The sequence below is a fragment of the Anoplopoma fimbria genome, chromosome 16 (assembly GCF_027596085.1).
Source record: "Anoplopoma fimbria isolate UVic2021 breed Golden Eagle Sablefish chromosome 16, Afim_UVic_2022, whole genome shotgun sequence".
Lineage (NCBI taxonomy): Eukaryota > Metazoa > Chordata > Actinopteri > Perciformes > Anoplopomatidae > Anoplopoma > Anoplopoma fimbria.
This window is the reverse complement of record NC_072464.1, coordinates 14,316,073-14,341,207: the sequence shown is the minus strand read 5'-3', so window position 1 is coordinate 14,341,207 and position 25,135 is coordinate 14,316,073.

Sequence of the window (25,135 nt, the reverse complement as noted above, 5' to 3'; positions counted from 1 at the left end):
ATTTGTAATGTATCTTCTGTAACCTAAAGTTAATCAAGCCAAACAGTTTAATCATTCGTAGATAGTACCATACAGTAGAAGGTAGTAAGTGCAGAATTTTCTCTCTGAATTTCTCTTCTGCTTAGACCATATGTCCCTACCACGTACAATATTATAGTCATTCCCCACTGTATAAAAAAATACCAGTACTTTCTTCATAATAAAAAGTGGATTACCGTGAATCACAGGAAAGCATCACCAGCTGTCACAGAGAAATGAGACCATGCTGGCCAACGTCTATGATGATTAAAAAACACATTTAGAAATTAATATTTAATTAGCTGATATTTGTTTATTTGCAAGGCAGCAGTGCTACTGGTCATTATTCAGATATTTATTTTGAATAAGGTAGTTAATAAGGAGTAGTAATGTTTTTGGAGACAATTATAAGGCTGTTTAAATGTATTCAACAGGTGGAAGAGAAAGCTGGAACATAGTTTTAGTACATTTATATTTATACTAAGGAAAAAGTTGATCTTACTTCACCTAGTAATTCTTCCATAGCTGTTGCACCAATTTGTATTTTCGCTTTTCTTTAAATGAACACATACATTACTTCACGTATATGCATTATCTTTATCATTAAAATGTGTATATATAACAGTAAAGTTGTCAAATAACTTCTGGGCCACAGATAAGATTGAACCATATGAAAGGGAAGTTCTTCTGCTGTAGTTTGTGTATAAAGGACACTGATACTGAGGTAGAAATGCTGCGGTCTTCACCACCTGAAGAATTATTAGTCGGGTTTGACTGATTACAGCGCCACCATTTGCTTGTTTGGTTGCCTCCTCCAAAAGCAATACTCAGCAGAACATGGCTTTTTTCCTTCACGTTGTGCTTTCTGCATGAGTAATTACATCCTTGATTTCTGAGGTGCAGTTGTATAGCTTCCACAGTAAAAAAAAATCAAAAGATTGATAGAGGCTCCTCCTATAACGAGGTGTTCATTTTTAAATTGCCAAACACTGAGAATGTGCTCTTTGAAAAGGGAAACCATATCACCAAAACCAGTAAGGAGGGAATCAAATCTTCATTTATATTATTTCTTAACTTATCAAAATAAAATGACGGGTGCTTGTGTTCATATATTGTGTGATTCATGCTTATTTGTGCTGCATAAAGACCACAACTACCTTGAGCTGCACCTCTGCAACTCACCCTGAATACTGTAGGAGGCTGACCAGACAAAGACAAATCACAAGCTCTCCAATTTCCATAGTGCTGTACATCTTTTAATCATAACGACTAAACAATGAACAACACTGGGCTTGTGGCATTGGATGAACCGAGAGCAGTGAGGCTCCCCATTTGTCCTCCCTTCCTGCTGCGGGTGAAATGACTAATGCATAGAGGGTCATGGTGTAAAACTGTTGCCCCAAGGTCAGCACACTGACACTTAATTGTTTGTCCTGTCATGTGTCACTTCCTTGAAATTTCATATCTGACCCTTGTTAGCCCTGTGTTTCTGTTTTAATCCCCAGTGTGACAGAAAGATCAAGACTGTGCTGTGATCAAGATGTGTCAGATTACTTGTGTTGGGTCCTGTCATTTTGATGCAATACAGGCCCAAGATGCTTGTCTGTCATGTGCTAGGCTGACGCATTGTCTCAGCCTTAAATGCTATTTTCATATATTCGTCTAAATAACTTAATTGAAGAGTTCAACTGTAGATTGTCGACTGTAGAGTTATGCTTTTTTATTATCGGTCACTGAGAAAACTGAATCTCTTCACTACTCTGATCACATTGACTCTAAACATGATAGTTTTTTTTTTATTAACTATTTGATTAAGTCCCAACACTATCATATGTAAAGGATTGCACCTAATACTTTAAATATATGGTAGTGAAACTTTAAAAGTGTATAAAATAGGTAAATCTTTGCCTAATGTCTTTGGTTTTTCCTTGTTCATACGGTATGTCTCATTGTCATACGTTACCTTTCATCATTTTGAAGCGCTTAGGGAATAAGTGAAAGCCAATACAAATTAGATTATGAATGGGAAGGTACATCAATCACGTAACACGTGTATTATTGCTTTTTTTTGCTCTACCAGCTGCTGCAGCACAAAAGAGCATGAATCTTCAGTTAGTCAAATTATTGGTTTTATCGTAGGCCAAAATCTGTTTTTATTTCATGTTATGTTGTGTATTTATTTTGGGTTTCTTTGATCAACTTTTATGTGTACCATATTTCAAGGGCGCATACCGACACTGTAGTCTATGTGCTTGTGTGCACATGCATGAGACTGAGTAATACTATAAGCATGATTCGGTATCTTCCACATTATAATTTTATAGTAACTTGCCTGCCCTTAAAGAATCATTTCAATTTCATTCTCATCTACCCCGTCTTTTTATCTAACCTGTAGAATAACATTTTAAACACCAAGTTCACTAAAAACAAGGCTTTGCTAAAACATGAGCAGTCAGATGATCGTACAGGTTCTAAAAAAAACACTAGATTAGTCAACTTTATTGGGAAGACAAAACAAGTTGAACTGTCAAATTATTAGCCAACAATTGTAAACATTCATCACAGTTTTCAGACAGAATTACTGGTTCAACTTTGATATCTTCCACAATCCGTTGTTGAAGGATTATTACAGACAAATGGGGTGCACTTCAAATTAGGTGACCCATCCTAAGACACACTCATGTTTGACTTATTTAAAGGTGTCCTGTGGTTATTGTAGGAAAAACACAATGTTATTTACAGTCAATGTTTTTCACCACAACTGCTAATTTACAGCCATCTGCACTCCAAACAACAATATGAGGACCCGTTCAGCTAAACACCGATCTCCTAAATCAAAGCTAGTCAAAAACTCCACAGGTTACCTTTATCTTTAATCTGATACATGTAGAAATATTTTCTACCAGTGCGATGACACAGTTGAATAATTTGTAAAATGATATCACTTGTTGTCTATTATGACGCATTGTATGTTGATAACAAATATGAAATCGAACACAACAGGGATATCCCATTTCTGTGCAGTATTACAAATCCTCATAAACTCTATTATCTGTAATTTATGATGTCTTTTTTTTCCTCACTCCTGCAGTATCCCATGTGCAACACTGTGAGGTTATCACCCAAGAGTTAACAAATGATGTGCTTGTGTTTGTATGAATGTATTGATCAGCGCTCTGTTTGGGCAGATATCTTTCTTTATTTAGGATGGCAGGCCTGCAGGCAGAAACGCTGTCTCTCTCCTTCATGCCATGTCTTCTGTTTTTTTGCCTCACTGGCTTCCCTAACTGCCCCGCTTTATTGAATAAATTCAAGCTGTCACTTCCCATGCTGGTAGAATAACTCAAACACAACATATAATAATACAGGAAAAGTAGGATAAAATAATCTTGTCATGGCTGTAAAAGTGATTGCTTGAAGCCATAGTCGGCAATCAATACACTAATTCCATAATTTATACTCGCGGCAATCGAGGAGGAAGGAAGCTCTGATATGGTATTTCTTGGCTCACTGACCAACTTTGACCTTCAATAGAAGTGAGAGTGGGATTATTGTGTTGTTCGGCTCAAAGAAATCACCTACAAGAGTTGAGAAGCAATGTCTGACATTTTATGTTCAGGACCAAAACCTAAACTGATTAATTCTTGGTAAGCACCAGCTCTTGAGCTTTCACTATCTTTATGACAGCAAATCCCTGACACTCAGCCGACAGAGTGAAACATAAAAGCTGGCCAGTGATTTTCTCTAACTTATTTCTTTTATCCTTTGTTTTTATGGAGGGCTACCTTTCTTCTTTACCCTGGGGTGGGGGGGATTTTTCACCAATACCAGAACTCATTATCAGCTCCTCGTTCTGTCTGTTTCACTTTTTTCAGCTCTTGCCAATCACAGGCGACCCGTTTCCTATTAATTCTGTCTTTTTATGGGTCACTCCTGCCTGCACTTTATGGTTAAGGCCTATATGCAGAGCAGAATCCTCAATAGCTCATGCAGTAAACTACAATATTTTTTCTGTATATCCTCAGACATGTATCAATAGACCTCTTTAGTGGCCAGCAACATTGTTACTGTTGTTAGGATGAGATTCACGAAGCCCCACGTGAAATCCATGAAGAGCAGACTACCGGAAGGCATCAGAAGTTTCCCTGAAAGGAGAAATTGATTGCAATTAGCGGAGAGATTTTTTCAAGTGTTTTTCTGCCCCCTCTAGTGATGCTAATAACTTAATGATCCCTAAAAATGCATGCAATTTGCCTCAATTGGGTTGAACCATATTGTATACTTATGTGCTACAGATTTCCAATCACTGAAGGTCTGATTGAGCGTCAGACATTGTATGGTAAACAATGGCATCGACAAAATACCACAGCTGTTCTATAATGGTTGAAGTTCATGTCATAAAACTGACACTGTAACAGAAGGGCTTTGAGCCTTAATGTTGAACTGCAGCAAACTTCTCTGTCCTGTTGCTGCAGGTGTCTAAGGGTTAGTTTTGCTTAGTGTCATGCTACGGACAGTTATTATCTGCAGCCATATAAATATTAGTGTTAAGACTCACTTTACAGCAGAACATATGTGAAGTATGTAAACACCAGCCCTCTTATCTTCTTAGCCAAGTGCCCTTAGAAATATGTCTATATTAGCCGATTCAAACAAGGAGGAAGTTAAGGGAGTGGAGTTTTGTGTCGCCTAATCCTGTACTTAACATTTGCCTTTCTATTAACTGTAACCACAATTTTTCCCTTACTTTAAACCAAGTGTTTTAACCCTTAACCATCGATAATATTTATACTTTTCACAAACTTAACCCAACAGTTTTGCACTTGACATATAGTGTAGACAGAGAGCATTTCAAAGTGGTTGCATGGAAATAAATTCATTCAATATTGAATTTTTTTTCTGGTGATAGGATGTGACTGCTTTATCCAAAGTGTTTCTGATTTTCCTTTGGCCTAAAAGCTATGGATCGACCTATCAAAGATTGTTTAACACAAATAAAGCCTTCTGCGACATCTAACTTTTATATTTCTTCTTAACCCTAATTGTTTAACGTTTAACGATTGGCAGTTTAATAGAGGGTTAGTGAAAATGTGGGATCTTCCAGTTCACTGAAAAACCAAAATACTCCATACTCTTCAGGATCAACCCCAGTAATCTCGACCCCGACAATAACCTCAAACCAGTACTCTACGTCACTGCATCCTCATCAATCCAATAATCCGACCCAACCAATTAGAAAACTCCCACAAACAGTGACTGTGCAGTCTCTATGATCTGTTGGTAAATAGAAGGTGGTCTAACACAGCAGGGAGGGCAATGGCTAGTGAGACCCCTGCCAAGTTATTGAGGACAGAAGGAACTGGGGTAGTCATAATGATCACTAAATGTGTGTGGTGTTCAGTTACAGCAGGAGATTGGCAAGGAGGTGCATGACCTTTGCTATATTGACCTACTGGTTGACTCCTAGTGGGGTGCTGCAACAACACAAGAAACAACATTAAGGAGGAAAACGGGGAAAATGGCCAAGAAAGAAAAAAAATTCAGTGTAACTACAGATAAACTTGACAAACGGACTTATTTATACACTTAGTATAAGAGTATTTTTGTGGGATGTTTGCATGCATTGGATCTTTTTACTTTAGATGTCTGCATCCGAGCACATGCCCATAAAGAGCGTGTGTGTATGTGTGTGGTTTTGGGGTGAAGTGGTGGGGGGGTTGTGACAGACAGAGGTCTCACCTCACACTTCACGTCCCAAATAGATTAAAATATATTTTTTTCCCAGATCCTGCCTTTCCCACTGCTGCCTGAAGCAGAATGAGCACTTGTGAGGATAATTAAAATTGATGATATAGAATGACAGAGACATGATTTCTGCCTGCAGCAAGAGGTCTCTGAAGACAGTCTAACCAAACTGTCATGCCACCGCTTTTCTATTTTACATGACTGTTTCACCTTACTAAATTGATCGCAAGTAAATACTCTCTATTGAATTAAAGTGTGAAATATCAGTCTGGGGACTTAATGTTACCTTCTTTTGATAGAAGGTGTCCTGTCTAGACCCTCCGTCATGGTAAGTTTAATGTGAGGAGTTTCTAATTTAAAGAGCTCACCAGTATAGAGGTGAAATTAAAATTAAATGAAAACATAAATGTTTATGTTCTTCGATAATTAATTATCATCCCTATGAAGCATATGTAACTGGTGTATAAATACATTATAAATGATGACAAAATAACAGTTGTAATCTTGTGAAGTATTTATCTTTTATATTTGCTTATAAGATAATCCTTTATTAGTCCCGCAGCGGGGAAATTTGCAAATATATGTATTTATTAAAATTAATAATAAAGTACTAATTATAATGATATCCATAATTTTAAAATAATTGTGCAAACTCCTCCTAAAGGTCACGGAATGTGACTGAAAGGTCCAAAAGAAATCTAGTAAGTGGATCTTGAGCTAAAATTTTCTTTTTAGATTTTTGTCAAATTACAATTTCCACTTTAAAAACTGTCTAGCTCACTTCATTTTTGATTTACTATGTTATAAATCATTCATTAACTGTTATATGCCATTTACAGCTGATTCACTGGGGGAAGGAATCAAACACCTAAAAATACTAGTCTATCGGCGTATAATAATGATATAAAAAATGTATATACCACTTCACATATACATGCTAAGAAGGCTGGTTAAGGATAATAGTTGACATAAAATTAATTCCACCAACTTAAAATGATTGTATCCAGAATATAAGTTTTCTATTTTGTGTAAATGTACATTTCTTTATCTTTATAATCTAATTATCATTCTAGGAATCTGTGTTGCTTTACTTCTTCCACTTGTGCACAGGTGAACAGATAATGTCAAACTAATTATCTGACTACAGAGTGTCAAAATAGAGTGCTCAGCATTTGATTATTCATGAGTTTTGAAAGTTTCATTATATCTAAATGTGTGCGGTGAGAAAATGATGCATTGCCTGTTTTAGAATTACAGGTAATTCTTGCACTACATAAACAATGAATGACAGGTTATCCCTTTATAGATAGACTCTCCACATTGATCTGTATCTTGGTCAACTAAACTTCCTCAACATGTTTTGTGCTGGCTCACGAGTTGCGGTCATTTGATTATTCATGACACATGTAATTTTAGTCCTGAGTGGGAACAGCTTGCTCCTGTTCTGGTTTGTTTGAAGGCGCTGAACAGCTGTCAATGAGAAGAGCAGGGGGACATAGGGCTAGACATGGGCCATGGTGGGGGGGATGGTGAGCCACTAAACCCCCACCAGGGTCCGTCTAAAGATAAATATTGATTGCGGACAGTTTTAATTACTTCCTTAAATTGAGCAATTTCGGTTTTCCCAGTTGGCTCTCTGTAAAAAAATCCATGTAGGGTTCCATGTTGAGGGAGAGGAAGAGGGTTGAGCATGGCGCACCATAAATCACTGCAGATACATAATTCATTGGAAGCATGTGAAAAGGACAAGACAAGATGCTTTGGATCATTGAAAACAGCATCTCCACAGGTCTTTCCATGTGGCCAGATCTCTCTCTTTGTTTGGGCAGGCCTCAGAAAGGTGTTACCTCGTTGAACTTGCATTCTCATCTGAATGAGGCCGAATGATGAATGCGCTTCATTTCAGTTTTATTCTCATTCATTTTGTTTTCTGATTTGATTGATTTGAAAGGATATTTGAATAGAACAAATACCTTCATTGCATAGAGGATGGTCAAATTAGAAGGAACAATAGCATTAAGATTTTACTCAGGAGTAGTATCACTGCAGTAGTGTGGGTTACTTTTTATTACATGCTCTTTGTCCACTCGTCTACAAGGCCAAGGTCAGCTCTTATCTTCACTGTTGTGAAGACTATTCTGGTTTGGAATCATCATTTAGCATGCCTTTTCTATTACAGCATAGGAAACACCCACACTGACACTGTTTCAGCATCTCCAAACTCAGATCACAAATCACATCTCGTTGTACAGAAGTCCTTGACATGTAAGGAAACATTATCGCCCTGCTATACAATAGATGGCAGCCAATAGGTTCAGCCTGAAAGATCAGTTCATTCAATAAAGATATGCATCATGGGATTAGGATGGTTACTCTGAATTTCTGTTTAAGTCATTAGAAGAGTTTATCAGTAATATAAAGGTTAATCTGATTGATTCGTAGTCAGGAAATGTGCTCTATTATGTTGGTACGTCATATCTGATGACTGGCATTTGCTTTTTTTCTTTTCATTCTCCAAGAAGAAGTCTTGGTCTCGGGGTAACTCCGAAGGACAAATTTGATTCCTAAATGATCCCTGGTGCAAAATTAATATCTCTATTTAAAAGGAACGATACAGAAAAGCAGCCCTGGAGTTTAAAGTGATTCATGGTCTTCTTGGTGTCTCCTCAGCAGCTAAAATATCTTGATGAGATGCTGGTAAACTTTTCTTAAGCAAATGATCACAGAGAGAAAGAGTCTAGTGACTCTGTGAGGCTGTTAATGCCAACAACGCAACCTCCCCCAATGACAATGCTAACATGCCGATGTAAAACGATTACCATGTTCACCATCTTAGTTTAGCTTGTTAGCATGCTAACATTTTCTAATTCGGTATTAAGCACAAGATACAAGTGAGGCAGATTCATCAGTTTTGCAGGTATTTCGTAATAAATATATTGAACAAATAAGAATGAATTTCTGCATCAAATATCAGAGCAATCTATCAAATAGTTGCCAAGACAACTAATTTCAACCTCATGGCGTCGCTAGTAGAACATTTAAGGCATTAGCAAAGTCAGTAGGATTCATCCCCTGGGGAACACATGTGTCTTGAACAAATTTCATGTCAATCAAAATAATAGTCAAGACATTTTGTTCTGGACCAAAGTGGTGGAATAACCCACAGACCGTTTTCCCACCACGCTGCTAGCAAAGTTGAAAACCTTCCTCAGCAGGTTTGCTCAGTTGTTGCGGAAATGTCGATCCTCTGATTTCCTTTTTTGTTTGCACATTAAAGATTTCTATTCTACATTTGACTTTAAATTGAGCAGTAACACAGGTGTTTTGTGTGTTGCCTCCGTGTCTGTGTGACTGCAGCCTGTAAATGGCAGGGTCCACTCTTCCTTTCTCAGTACTGACCTGCAGTCTCTCTTGGCCCACCTGTGTGAGAGACTGCCCAGCTTTCACTCACATCCGTCCCAAATCCTCACAGCTGGACCTGATCCCCCAAGACCCAGCTCTCCCGATCACCAAATAGATTGGTCACTGAAATTACACGATTGAGGTTTCCGAGCAAGGTGTTACCCTGTTGTATTGTAAAGACCCCCCCACACTGACCTGTGCATGGAAGCATAGAAACACATTTTCACACTCTGTTCATCAGAGATGCCACCAGCTATTGGCTTGGAGTATTTCCCGGTCCCTTTTCTGGTATTCAGGAGTGGAGAGAGAGAGAGAGGTAGGTGACTGAAGCACTGACCTTATTCTGAAGGGGTGTGCTGTTATAGTCAGCGGTGAGTCAGGTCAGCTGTGCAACACCAGCCCATTGTCCATCCATAACATGATGGCGGCTGGGGAATGCATACAGAGTGACGCATTAAATGTAGATACTCTTAAGTGTAGTGTCTCACTCACACTGGGGAACAGTTCCAGGTTGATGTGGTTTGTTCCAAGTTCTTGGTGATGTTTCACAGAGAAAACAATGTCCCATTTCTTTTCAATGGAGAGGTGTGAAAGTGGTGCAAAAAAATATATACAAAGCAGATATTGCACAGGCAGCAGGCATACTGAAAGACCCGGTCTGAGTGCATTCCTCATGCCTTTTTCCTACGTTATTAGGATACTGCAAACAAAAAGCAGAAAAATCTCGATATGGTGTGTGTGTGTGTGTGTGTGTGTGTGTGTGTGTGTGTGTGTGTGTGTGTGTGTGTGTGTGTGTGTGTGTGTGTGTGTGTGTGTGTGTGTGTGTGTGTGTGTGTGTGTGTGTCAGTTATTGTTGTTTGATGTGTCTGTTGTTTTGCGCTTACTGGCCTGTTTCACATTCTTATTCATGCGAGCAGATCAGCATATATACCATACATCAATAGTGTAAACACACTTTGCCTCGGCCGCGCAGATGACGAGGATTGTTCTTAAACAAACTCAAATGAATAAATAATATGTCACGGAAGTGCTTATACTCAGATCCATAAATTACCTCTGCAGGCCCCACGCTGTCCTCCATGACATCGGTGTGAGTGAGAGTTACGCCTGTGATTACGTCCCTCTGCTGCTTATGCACCAGACTGACAAGCCCAATGTCGGAGAGAGGGTGGAGGGGTAGACAAGCCCCTCGCTCTGAGTGCTAATGGATGATTGGAGGCAGGATAGGAGGCTTCAGTTCTCTCTTTCATCCTGGCCTGCTTTTGACCCGGAGAGCCAGCAGTAATCGGCCCGGCAGAGGGGTAATCATTCCCCGCGTGCAGACTCTGATAAGTTGGAACACCTTCCCCCGGCAGCGGAGGGGAGCTCCCGCGGCCTCCCTGGTTATCGCTGTCCCCGGCACCCCTTCAAGAGGCAGGTTGCCTCCTCTCCCAGGCTCAAAGGCTCCATCAACGGCAGCTCTCTGCTCGGCTTTCATCTGACAGAGCACATAAGCCGGTGAAAGGGAGGAAAAAAATAAACTGGGTTCTATCTCTCAAATTGTGATCTTATGAATTCGATTTGGCCACTTTTAAAATGTAACTGCACAATTTGTTATTTTCCCCTGTTTCCCCTTTCTCTGTTAATATCCGTGGCGATAAATTGCTTCGATTGACAGGCTCATTTTATTTGTTGTGCGCTTCTGTATTTGTGATAAGGAGGCAAACCTTGGTCACCTGAAGGGGCCGCAAAGTTCTCTGAGGCTCGAGTGCTTTTTGGCTCAACACCTTTCATGTAAGCCACTGTGAAAATTGTTTTGTTGAGGAAAATCCCCATGTTTTGCTTGATTACATTTTGTTATGGTTTTCCTGCCATTTTTTCAGAGAACTTCTTAAGCCTGCCGAGATTACTATTTAATAGGGATGATATTGTGCTGGCTTTATTGGCTATTTGCAGCTGCACCGCCGGTTCATTTAATAGCCCCTTCGGTTGTTAAAGGGATTACACAGCTGCCACACTCTAGTGTGTACAGTGGGCCTCTGGTGGGAAAAAAGACTATTGCCTGAAATGAGAAGACAGAAAGGAAAATAATTTTCTGTAGTTTTTCAGAAATGTGTGATCATACATGCAAAGTTTGCCTGCCACATTATCTGACTCTGATGATTTCCCATTCCATATCTAAGTGACCTTTAGAAGGCCGGAGGCACCACCCAACATTGATTAAATAAATTGATCCCCACACATTCAAAGGATATTAATTAGACATGGAAAACGAGTGAATGAACACAAATTGCTCTTAGTCTAAATGCAAATAAAACATTGAGGGGGCTTTGAGACACACCCAATGACACATAAAGAGCTAACGTCTCTTGATATCATTTGGAATTGTGGATTGAAAAGCTAGTTAAAATCATTTCTAAACTGGTCATCTTTCTCCATTAATATGATTGTTTTATGGCTTTGTGTGACACCTTTTCTTATTAAATAGTCAATGTCCAAAGCACAACAAATCTGCATGATCACTCACTACATACGAGCCATAGGATCAATACATAGCCTGACTGAATCTGTCATCTTTGAACCAGGACGCATGCTGAGATGTTGGACTTTGGTGGCCTGCGACTTGTCCGTGTCAGCAGCAGCTGCCAAATAGGTTTCAATCGAGAGGGCAGAGTCATACAATATGTGCCAAAGCTAACAGCTGTTAACTACGCAACCTGCAGGCTATGAACTGCAGCTCTGTCCATTGTCAGTCTTTCCACAGTTAAATATTCCTGGAGGAATTTGTTACAACAAGGCCATACATAACGGGTGAAAACCCTTTACACCAATATTGCTCTCAAAATTGGCAGCATGAGAAAGAGGGACAAGAGGGATGCTTGAGAGCCGTACCCTATCCCTCTCAGCCCCCTGGGAGCCACTTGGCCAGCTTTCATCCACATAATTATAATAAATTTGACATTTCATAGATAATATTGATTTCTTTATTTTAGCATTTCACCATAGGTGACAGTCTAGTGTCAAGAATGAAATTTCTATTGATCTTCTGCGCATTAATCCCTCATGTGTATGTGATCATTTTTATAAGACCTTTTACTGCACATAAATCAATATTTCATATTTCCAGCCATGGCAGAGGAGATGTCATATTTGTAAACTGTGTCTTGACACTAGCAATTCCTTTCTTGTTCAGCTGCAACTGTGCAAGACCAGTCAATTTGGGGTGGTGGGAACAGAGGCACAAGGGAGGAGGGAGGGAGGACGAGGGGAGAAAATTTGCAGTCTGCGGCTTCGGTCTGGCTGGGAGGAGCTGAGTGCATCTTGAGATACGTAGCGCAGCATTGATGGTGAAATATCATTTTTAGAATTAATTAGCCTCCAAAGTGATGGGGGGCTGTTAATGATGGCAATAAACTGGCAAATCATTCAAATTGATTAGCTCAACGCTAGGAAAAGGATTTAACACTGCTTTAAGTTGTCTTTTCATTTCTCAAATATTTTTTCTCAGATTTTAAAGAGTATGCTTAAATCCCAACAGTGTGCAGGTGTTAGTCATGCACGTAAGAAAACACACTCATTGTTTTTATTTTTACTCTTGTGTTTACTTTTGATGAGCAAGTGCTGGCTACATATATTACATATATATTGTTGGGATCTTTTTATTTTATTTATTGAACTAACTACTATTTACTAAGTTTTTGTAGCATTTTCACTGGAATTATATTACTTTTCTGAAATAGCTACATTTTATGTTGCTATAATAATAAGATGTATTTTTCAATTATATATATATCTTTTTTAAACCTAGGCATATGCAATCTTTTCAACCCAGCAGATATATTTTGAAGGGCTCTGTGTCCAGAATCCTGGAAGTGTCAGGATGAGTGACTTGTTTTCTTCAACGATTTAAAAGCAAATTTCCCTGCATCCTGGAATGTTGCAGTATAACATGACAATAGCCGTGGAGAATGCACAACTGTTTGGTGAAAAATATGATCACCTGAATGGTGCAGACACCTGACCTTTTCTCAGTCTCCCTTAACATGTCCCTTCCATACAATCAGTGTGAGAGCGCCGCACAAGAAAGGCCAGTCCATTAAGAGAATATGCTAATTTTGCCATCCGCTCCTAATTGATGCCATTTTACCAAGTAAACAAGACTTCTGTCTACAATGGATGTGTTTCTGCCAGCTAAAAGGATATTTCAGATTGGCTTTTTCCTGTAATTTTCTCTCTGAGAGCTACTGGTGTGCCATTATTGCAAATTATAAGTCTCTCCTTTTGAGATGAGGTGCTATTCTTGTTGTGTCTTCTCCCCCTCCTTAAAGGCCATCCACTATTTTTTGTCAGTCACTGGAGAATCTTCATTCACGTGAAAAGGTGTCAGTGCCTGACCGTTTGAGCATGATGACAGACACCCAGTTGAAGTGTGAGTGACTGCCTGACACCATAGAGGTTTGTCAATGATGTCAACGGCACTCTGGCAGCTAACACAGAATTGTCCCAGACGCTACAGGACGGCATCATAATACAGGACGCAGACAGGGCGTGATGTGTTATCTCCACAACCTCTCTCCCATCCCTCAGTCTTTACCACAGGCCATGACTGAAGGTCCATGAGGATCCCCGATGCGCTGAGTTGCCTAGATTCATCTTCCCTGTCAGCCACGTAATGCTGTATGAGCTTGTTCCTCCATTCAAGTAATGCTGATGAATCTGCTGTCCAGAAGCCGTTCGCTCCACTTTGTTGAGGCAGGGGGGAAAGACCCATTACAATGTACCTTTGGGTCGGACCATACAAGATCATTTCTCCCCCTTCTGCCAAATTGTTCTTTAGCAAAGAGGCTATCAAAGTGTGCGTGCGTGTCTACGTGTGTGTGTATTTGGAGGGGGAGGGGGGGCAAGGCTGGGCAGGCGAGGTTGACTGGCACTCAGTGCTAAGCTGTCTCTCTGAGGAAAGGGCTGTTTAAAAGGCAGGAGCTGGCAGCGGAGCGGACCTCTCAGCTCCCTGTCTAAATACTGCCTCTGTGTGACTGACAGCAAGGCAACAGCACACTGGCATTCTCCTTTCAGCCACTCAGCAACCCTTTAACAAAAACCACAGGATTTAACATAAAACTCAGACCAGAGTGTCAACTACTGTAACGCAGCACTGCCGCCTTCACTGATCTTTAAATTATTTAACATGACAAGCTGTCCTTTTGTTGTTATTCTTGTGCATGTGATAGGGTTAGGACCTTGTGGGGTTTTTTAAAAAGTGCTGTTGTAACATATGAATTAATTAGGATGATCTAAATAATCCTGATAATCGGCAATTACGAAATACCTATCCTTCACATGGCAATACGATATTTTTCTGTTTCTAATGGTAAGAACTTATGAAAAAACTGTTGCTGTGTACTTTGAATTCCTCTCCTTAGAAATGATACGAGTTAGCTTCAATCTTTTGATTTATTGTTATTTGTTTAGAGATTGACCTTTCTAAATTCAATTTTTAGATATATAAAATGTTCTTTTCCCATACAAGGGGACAAACAAGAGTCATCAACAGGCAAAAAGAAGACATTGTAAATGTTGCTTAGCTTAATAGCACAAAATTAACAATCTATGTGGTTTTGTACGATTCAATTAGAGGGATATCTTGCTATTTCATGATGCACTTAGGAATGACAAAGCACAGATATAAGTATTGATTTTTGTGGGCCCATAACCAGATAAACAATATGTATATGTATGTATTTGCAGGGTAAATTGAATCAAAATGCACATATTACATTGAGGGCCCTGGAAGACTGACAGCAATTGAATTTGTCAGTCAAGAATTTAGTTAAAGAGTTAAAGACCTTTGATCTACCGGTGGGCCAAATGATACGAACCGTCCGCAGTAAGAGATATTTATGGCATCCTACCTTTGTAACTGTTGTCTTGCTTTTTACATTTTTTTTTCACTCAGTTCTGCACTACGTCTGTCTTTTTCTGTATTTTGACTCACGAATGAATGGGTGTGGGCGTATTGCATGCTGGTTTGCATCTGTGTGTTTGTAGGCGTGCATGTGCTTTTTTTACATGCCTGTGTGTATGTATTCTTTACGCTGTTATGTGTGTCTGTGCATTCCTTGGAAGTGTGTGTGACCACATGTGTGTGTGTGGTGGGGCAAGTGTGAAGAGGATTGTCTCCAAGTGGCAGAGGGGCAGCAGGGAGAACGATGGCTATGTTTGTGGATTAATAACTATTAATTCTCCTTTTGACTGTAATTGATGCTTAAATCTCCGCTCTCCTCCTCCTCTCGGCAGACCTCTTGTACCCCCGTCAATTCTGTCCTTCTAATAAGGGCATTATTCCAAGGGAATTCATGCATTCTGATAAATCAAATTAGAAGGCCAGTGACTTAGATAGATTGCAGCAAGTAATTAGAGAATCCTCAATGCCGTCCTCGCTGCCACTCATTTACAAGAGTCTTTGTTATCTACCTATCTCGGCGCAGCGTGAGGCGGTGTGTGTTTGCATCACTTTCCCCTCTTAAAATTCCTTCCTTATGTCACTGGAGAGACAGATCCCAGGCCATATCTTGTCACCCCGGCTAGCACACCGCACAACGGACAGCGCAGTGGGACAGCCATTAATTGGAGCAACTTGGGTTGGTAAGTACCCACGTGTGTGTCAGTGACATGCAAGAACAAGGAGATGGGCTGACACATGGAGACAGGGGACACCCTGGGCTGGACGTCCCCACCCACCCCCACCCACGCACATATGCACACACATACACCCACACCTCCGAATGCCCCCCCTCCGTTGCCCCCCTCGCCCTCTCTCCTCGCCTTCGGGAAACAACACCATGTTCCTGATACCGAGTCAGTAGTCGCTATCCATGTCAGCCGAGCAGCCTTGTTCACATGCAGCAAATATTGCGTGTGTGCGTGAGAGTGTGTGCGTGTATCTGTTTGGAAAAATAATACAGTAATTGTGGTTACGACAATGAAATAAGCTGGCCATTTGATTTTTTTTTTTAATTTAAATTCATTGTTGCAATGAAACAAAGTACATTACTCAAGTACTGCACTTAAATACAAATTTAAGTATGTGCTTTACTTGTGTCTTCATTTCATATTACTTTATACTTCTTCTCAGTTTATAGGGAAATATTCTACTTTTTATATATTCTACGGGTTTAGTTTCACTTTACAGATGAAGATTATACACACAAACATATGAGCTTTTACAGATATGCCGTTATAGGTTCATGTCTGTTCTGAGCTCCACCTCCACCAGCTACAACCAACCAATAATGTAACACTCACAGGGGGAATATTTCTGCTTTATGAGTACTTTTACATTAAGTACTTTAGTTACATTTTGAAATAATTACTTTTGTGCTTTTGCTGAGGAAATAAAATTGTACTTTTACTTGTAACAGAATATTTTCACAGTGTGTTATTGCTACTGTTTAAAGATTTGAATTCTTCTTCGACCACCGTTTTAAGATAAAATGACATTTTTATCAAACGATAACAGAAAGTCGCTCAATAGACAGGACCATCTGTGTACCTTACAATCATCCCACAGTCCAGAGTCCTGACAGCTGATCTACCGTGTCCCCTCTATGGCATTTTTCTTCCTTTCTTTTCCACTTCCCCTGCACCCCTGTCACAAACCAGTCTGACAGAGTTCACTTTTCTCCCTTAAGAGGATGAATGAAGATAAAAAGCAGAGCAAAATGAAGCACAAGAGGCATCACTTGCTTTTGATTCATGATGGCTGAGAGTTTGGCGGCTCTACGCAGCCTGCCCGCTTGGCTGACTGCCTGCTCGCCTGCTCGTCTGCTCCTTCTCCAAGCACTCTAATGGAGAGCTGCAGTCTGCTCGCAGTGACACCGTCAAGCCATCAGGAATGGCTGATTATGGTGCTAAATATTGATCTCTGCCTCACATGTGTCAAAATTCCCCCCACCCTTTAATTAGAATTTCCCCTCCGCGCCATACAGGAACTAACCGAATATATTAGAGGACTTCATGAGGAGGAGGGGAGTGCAGCTAGCGGGGCATAATTGTGACCTCTTGTCTTGTCTCTTCCCTCTTGAGTTTTGAGATGACTTCCAACTGTCTGTCTAATGCTCCCGGCCTCTCTGATAATCAGACTTATTTTCCTCGTCTTATCACAGGATGATCGGCCTGGCTCTCCGGTTCTCCATCCCCCCTCTCCCCTGTCTTGTCCCTTCTTCCCCTCTTTGCCATCTTATGTATTTAAAATTTTGCATTGAGAATGCGGTTGGAAAAGGCTGTCTTAAAACACAATTGTGTTTAGTTTATGTTTAGATTTGGTAAAAGAGTACAGTAAAGTTTGTCCAGTAGTTGATCTAAATAAAGATCCTTGAAAGAGTACTCGGCATTATTGGGCTATTTAAGCAGACTATAAAAAAAAATCAAAAATCAATTCAGCAGAAGCAGAGATAACTTCCTTTTAATTCCGCACACCCTTCTTACTGGTTGAAACCTGGTGCCTAAATTACCCACAATGCAACTCGACCGTCAACAATTCGTTCAGGGATTTGGTAGTGATTTGTTAGTAACAGCTAATGTAGCCTCGAGCCTCTGGCCTCAAGCAGAGATGAGGAGCAGCCTACAGAGTTCTGGTAAGCTCTCTCCTTTCTATCACCACACCTCCAGATATTTTTAATTTTCAAGTTTTTAGTCCTATAGAGCTCAAAAGTGAGAACGGTGCATAATGATTGCCAAGCGTCTATTTTTCAGGGCCCAAAAGGCTGCACCCCGAGATAAAAATAGTTCCACTTTTGGAACGCTGGACACTGGAAATCCATGTATCTACGTTTTGACTTTGTTTAGTTCAGTCAGGTAAGCTTACTGCTAAATTACCGCAAGTTCATCATCATCAAAGCGTACTAGTTTTGGTTGCATAGTAACAGCAGTAGCCCCCCCAACCACCTTGGATAAAAGAATAAAAGATGCACGGCTGGCATTTTCCACATCCTTTCAGACGCAACATGTGAGCAGCCCTTTATACACCTTTATATATACAGTATATGCAGTAGTACTCCCCAAGACCTGTAAACAGACTTCATGTGTAAAATCTGTGGAGTTCCTTTATGATGAGCAGTACATGTTTCTTATGTATTTAGTTTTTTCTACCTTTTGTTATCGGAGCTTCTCCCTGCTCTGTTGACATAGCCGGGCCGGCCACTCGTGCTGTTGATGCATGTGCGCGTGCCCCACTGGTTCTCTCACAGCCACCGCTCTGTCACAATTCATAATTCATATTTCTCGATTAAACCATTGAATACTTTTGCCGTTCAATATTGAATCTATTTCCACTGCAGCTGGTTTTAATCTGGTCTCACCCCTTCTAGGCATTAACATGCTAGACTCTTTCCCCCCATCATTTCCTCCACCTCTCTCCATCCTCCTTAGCTCCAGCTCTAGATCCATGTTTTCGCCCTTTCCCAGCTCTCGTTCCTCCTCTCCCCACCACCCCTCCTCTACCCTCTCTCACTCTCTCTCTCTCTCTCTCTCAATCCTTTGGTTAGGAGGCACCGGTCGTTATTACAGGACGCTGGCAGGCTTGCCGTCAGTTGCATTCTGGCGAGAGTCAAGTGCCACAAGGTGCCTTTTTCTATTTGTTTGTTTCATGCTACACTGCACCAGCCACTGACCTGTAGTAGCCATGTCGTGCTAGAGGGAGGCAGGTTCATCCAATCAAAGAACGGCTTAAAATTAACACTGATCTTTCCATTCTTGAAAAGGGACTGTGGCAAAAGGCAATTCCATGACCATAGTGTGGATTCTGAATTCTTCATACACCTTTAATAATATCTTGCACACCTTTTTTTCTCTTTACATATTAGATCATTTATAATAATTACACACTTACTTTACTATACAAATTTATTTAAACAAAAACAGGGACTCGTTCACTCACTTATTCGGAATTTGTTTGTAATCACAACGTTTTCTTTGAGACTGGAGCTTAAAATTTGATATTCTAATATCACAGATTTGTTTAGTTTTTTTTTTCAATCTGAACCTCCTGCAATTCAGTACATGCAATATTCATAGTTGATCCATTGACTGCTATTCAAGCGGGAACTATTTGAAGAGGGAAAGTTCATGTGCATTTTTGATGGATTGTGCATGTCTTCCCCTACTCTATATGGATAGAGAGCTTGTTTGAAGGTCAGTGATTCTCTTCAGTCAGTCTTCCCTCCGCACTCCTTTTTTGGGGAGAAGAATATCTCCAGTCCTCACTCCATATTTTTCAAGTGCTTCCAGGATGACTAGGTTGGATGACCTTGAGTCTTGGTGGAGATGAATCTCTTTGAGCCTCTCCTTTCTCCTTTATCGTGGGGAACTCTGTCATGAAGAGGGACAACGACCTTCTCCCGTCAGGTTTTTCATGTAAAATATCCACTTTCCCTCGATCCCAACCTTTTCATGTCTTCAATATTGTCTCTTGTTCATTTTCTGTGTGTTGAACTACAGTTTCCTTTAACTTTAATTCTCACATTGCATTTGATTTATTGATATGCTTAATGCTATTTATCAATTCATTCATTTTCCTGATTTCATATTCTCTCCTTCTGTTTTATTGTACGATTTAAAGAAGGGGATCAATATTTAGAAATTTGGAGCACTTGTGTGCACTTGTGTGTGTTGGTGCTTTTGTGTTAGCAGGTAGGAACAAGAGGTTGAACAGGGGTTGAGTGGATCTTGAGAGCTGGCAGGTGCATTATTGCAGCAGGCTCTGCCTAGCTTGACATGTGTGTGTGTTCCTAATCTCCTAGTGATATGACAAAGCTGTGTGGGAGCCCGGGCTGGATCTCTTCTGTCTGTTGTGACACACCCCACCCCCTCTCCCCTTCTCTTTTGTCCAAAAAAACACACACACACACACACACACACACACACACACACACACACACACACACACACACACACACACACACACACACACACACACACACACACACACAATATTCCCCTCTTGACCCCTCAAGAACCCACCACTCTACTATCTATTGGCACCTTCTGACTATAGATATGTGCTATAAGGGCTTTATAAAACCATCACTACAATACCTGTATCTATTTGTGTTGTCACTCTGCGGGTACATGCCAATAGTGTATGTGTTCATGCACACAGAAATTCATGCAGCAAACCAGAGCAGAGGCCTGAGACGCCCTGCAGATGCAGACAAATGTGAGTGAATTTCAGGCTTGTATGACTCAGCGAAGGGAAGATTAACGTCAAAAAAAAGTGGTGAAGTTGCTGCTGGTGGAGAAAAACACATTAAAGTTAGCTCTTATATTTCCCTTTCTCAACTTGATTTGATCTCTACTGGGATTAGCTCAGAAACAAAAATACACTGAGGGGAGGACTTTGTAGCTGCAAAACCTTAGCAACCCTTTTCCAAGCCTGCTTGTTTAATCAAGGAGCGACACTACTGGGGTCTCGGTGCATGAAAAAGCAAATTTTCTGGTTGAACCTTTAAATAAATCCCTCAATAGATATCATTTTTGTGTCGCTCTGAATTTGTCCAAAGGTAATATATTTTTATGCTACACCTGTATTCTTCTGAATGGATAAATCTGAATGGACGTTGCAGCTAAATAGTCAGCACCTTAGTCCCCTATGCTGCCAGAGCACACATGTACCTGCCTTGTAATCTGGATTAATTCAACAGGACTAAATGCATATGAAGACGGCTGCAAAAGACTGAAAGGAACTCTTAGCACATGATAGAAGACCACACACACACACACACACACACACACACACACACACACACACACACACACACACACACACACACACACACACACACACACACACACACACACACATACGCACACAATTTGACTCAAAGACATGAACAGATTACATGTGCATGGGTGTGTTTAATATGTTTCACTTCACATGGAGCAGCAGCACAAACCATAACACTGGATGAGGGCATATTCTTGCGGGAACTGAGCCAGTGCATCTGACCATGTTGACATTTTACACACTGACATTAGACGGGGGGACGGATGCAGCCCTGCATTCAGTCACATTGTCACAGTGGCAGGTGTAAATGAGGGTAAATACAAAAAGCAGGTAATGGGCGGTATATAATTTAGAAATTACAAAATAACATAAATCGAAGAATAAATCGGTTTTCTAGATTAGACTACTACGATACTATTATGTAAATGTGATTTTGTGAAGGGCATGACGTTACCATCTGCTTTGGTGATACCCTCACGTGCGTCATCAAAACCAGATTCTTTTCCCGTGTGTTTTTACAGTTTGCTCCTCGGTCTCCTCAAGCCTCGCCCCAGAGATCCTAATGCATCATTTGAGGCTCATATAATTCACTGCTTCCAAAGCCACTGGCTCCTACCAGCCTGATAGAGGCATTTTTTCGCCACTTAGAAACACGCACTGTGTGTCCGATGCCTTCCTCCTTAATATGTCCTCTATTACCATCAGGCATTTATGCATGTTTTTTCTACTTCAGTGACCACTGAGCACCGGCTTCATTAAAACTAATTGAATCGGAAACATGTCCGCCCGAGGAAACATTTAGTCTTTCTATAAAGGAAATTTCCGATTTCATTTTGTCAATAAGGTCAAAGGACTGAGCCTGTGTGTTCAATACTGATACATGCTTTGCCCATAAACTTCAACTGTAGGGCTATTTTACTCGGGGTGTACTACCTTTCAACACTGAATGTACCATTCACAATCTTTTGGTGATCATATGATAATTTGTAAAACTCCCTCTACCTTTTTTTTTTTCACCAAATCTTTAGTTTCCTCCAGAAAACCTGAAGAATTCCCTCTCTCACACAATGTCCTGTCAATGTCGTCGCATTATTAATATCTTGTGGTTAGCATAATTGAGTCCTGGTACAAGCATTGCATTAGCGGTTTTAACTTGACCACACTTGAAACAATAATTTGATAGCATCCGTCAGAAATCAATGTGCAATAACAGAGCATATACAGCTGTTTAATATTGAAGTAAATATTTATGAGTGATCTAACTAGGCATCAAGTCCAGTCAATCTTCTTTTGAAAGGATCTGTGCAAATGATTAACCTCATTTTACTGGTGCTGTCTGGGCTGGTAATGGCCATTAGAGCTAAGAAGGAGTGAGGCCTTTGATTTTTGGCTCCTCATCATTCACAGCTTGTCGCATCCCTTCATCCTTCATACATGGCTGCTGAATTGATTGTCTGTTTAGTCCTATGAATGATAAAGCTGCTCTGGGCCACAGGCTGAGAGGGACAGACACGGCTCACTTCCATCTATATGCAAGGTGGATTTCTTCTTCCTGCCTCGCCACTTGGAAGTCAGCTTTTTGCATTATTTATTGGACAATCATCAACATTTCAATATGGTAAATCAAATAGTCACAGCAATATAACTATAGGCAGTGGTATCCAAAGGGCCTTCTTTCAACTCATTATTCATTCATTTTGTTTAGAGCTAAAGTCGGAAGGACTCACGAGATTCATAAGTTGTGTAATCAACATGTTTTACTGCGGGCTCGAACAGCAGCCTTCCCGAACAGAGGGAAAGGTAACATGAAAGGAAGGTGATTCTGAGAGTAGACTGAATGAAGAGAAGCAGAGTTATTGAAAAGTGGTACATAAACAAGCACTGCTGAAGAGACAGGTGGAATATTACCTCTATGGGTAATAGCGACATAACATCTAGAGTGTGCTGACATACGGAAAAAGTCAGACGAGTTGTCTAAATCATTTCCATTTGAAAGAAAGTCAAGTAATAAAGAGCATGTTTTTAGTCATGAAACAATTCATGTGGATCTATTTCAGGTCGTGCACACGAGGAGCTTTCTAATAAGATTCTCACTCTACCTCAAAACATCTTTTAATGCCATTCACATAAAATGTAAAGAAAGACAATACGTAACTGTCATTTACTCCAGGCTTAGTTCTAGTAAGAAAAAACGACGTGTTGTGTCGGAAACTTGTGCTGTATGGAGAAAATCTGTGTAGTTTTACAGAGATGTTTGTAGCATGCTTATGTGTGCATCTTTATAATTCTTCATTCTTTTCTCTATATCTTTCACAGGCTGCTCATAAACGTAATTCCACCAGCAGTTTGAGCATGGGAGAGTTTTCCTCATCAGAAGTCTGTCTAACAAGTTCTCATGTAGTGCAAAGGTGAAATGTCAAGTGCTCTCCCACCACAGGGGATCGCATGAGGCAAAAGGTCTGACTTATCTTGGCCTTCCAACACGATAATTCACACATCAGACCTCTAGAACAAAAGCTAAGTCACCGCCAACACCGTCGACATGGGAACCTTTTTGCAAAGAATTACAAAAGATTTTATTGGAGTCAAAACGACTTATATCCTTCTTCAGTTTTGTTGTTTGGGAACGGCTCCGACGTAAATGAAAACAGCAACAGCAGAGCTACAGCACTTCAAATCCACCGAGCACACGTGAACCTGTCGAATTGTATCAAAGAATTAGACAAAGGTGCAGCTGTGGGTGCAACACACACATCCACGAGTGCACCGTGCATGTGTGTGGCATCTATTAGCGGTATTGTAAATGTGAAGCAGCGTTCTCAGAAGCTGGGACTGAGTCTTATAATTTGGTTTCTCACTTTGTGTACAAGCACTTAGCAGCAGATACACAGGCTCCTTTCTCTGGAAGACGGCCACCTTCACCTGCTGGCTTTGGTTTGTTGTTCTCTGTGCCACAGCTGTAGACGGGCAACCAGAGAACTCTTTCTTTTCTCTCTTCTAGCCCTGCTTATGCTGCCACCATCACGCCTAACCTTCCGCTGATGTCAAGTGCAGCGAGGAAAAATGAAGTCATAGGCTCTTTTAATGAATTTAGACCAGTATATATAATCATGCACAAACACTGACAGATGTATTCACTACTTGTGTCATGTTTTATTGTGTTGAGAAAGACATGTTTAAAAACCTAACTGTACTTTGAGTCAATAGAGAGGACTTGTGACACTGTAATGCACCCTTTCAACAGATCTGCTAAATGTCAGCAAACTGGTTCTGAATGTAATCCCAGTTTGCCTTGGAATTAGCACTTTACAGCTGACGATCTAATTATTTAGACAATTTATTGCCTGCTGCTAATATCTCTCAAAATAAGCTGTTCCCTTCATCTTGATCATGTGATAAATGTGGAATCAGCGAGGATAAGTCCCAGACATGCCTCAGAGCCTGGCGTCACTATCTCTTCTGATAGACTAAAGGAAAGGCTTTGTGACAGCGCCGCTGCCTCAGCTCGTGCGGGCCAATCACTGCCGTTTTATATACATTTCCTAATTACTTTTTCTTTTTTTTCTTTTCTTTTTTTTTACTGCAGATTTGATGCGCAGCAGCATCTCCAAAGTGGCTTGAATCGTAGTTGTATGAGGGCGATCATTAAATGCGGTGAAAGCAGTGGGACTTTTCAGAGGCTCGGACCCCGGAGTCCCAGGGGGTTTGTGGGAGGTTGATGGTAACATACTATTAAACTACAATCAACAACCGGGTCACTTTTTGTCTATGGAACAAAAAAACTTTATAATCTATCTATTAATAAAATTGCCTCTGCGTGTGGCTGTATGGCATCTTTCTCGATCACTCATCATCAAAAATTACACCGCAAAGTGTAGCGCTGTGACGCACGAGATAAACTGTGCTACCTGTGCGCAACAGGATTTAATTTCACAATAAAGGTGTTGGGTTTTTTTCAGCTGCACTTTATTCTTCTTCGTAATTGCAGGTTTTAGGTAGTCGGCCCTTTTTTTTTTATTATGGGAGCTCTGTAAGTTAAAGTTCTGGCTGGTATGACTCATCAGAAGAGTGAAACAGGCTCAAAGTATTTTACAAAGTATTATACAAATCTAATTATACAAATCTAAATAATGTAAAGGTGGACGTTACATTATTGCCAGCAAGGAAAGTCTGTTCAGAAAGACAACCTCAAACTTTTTATCCCATCAACTT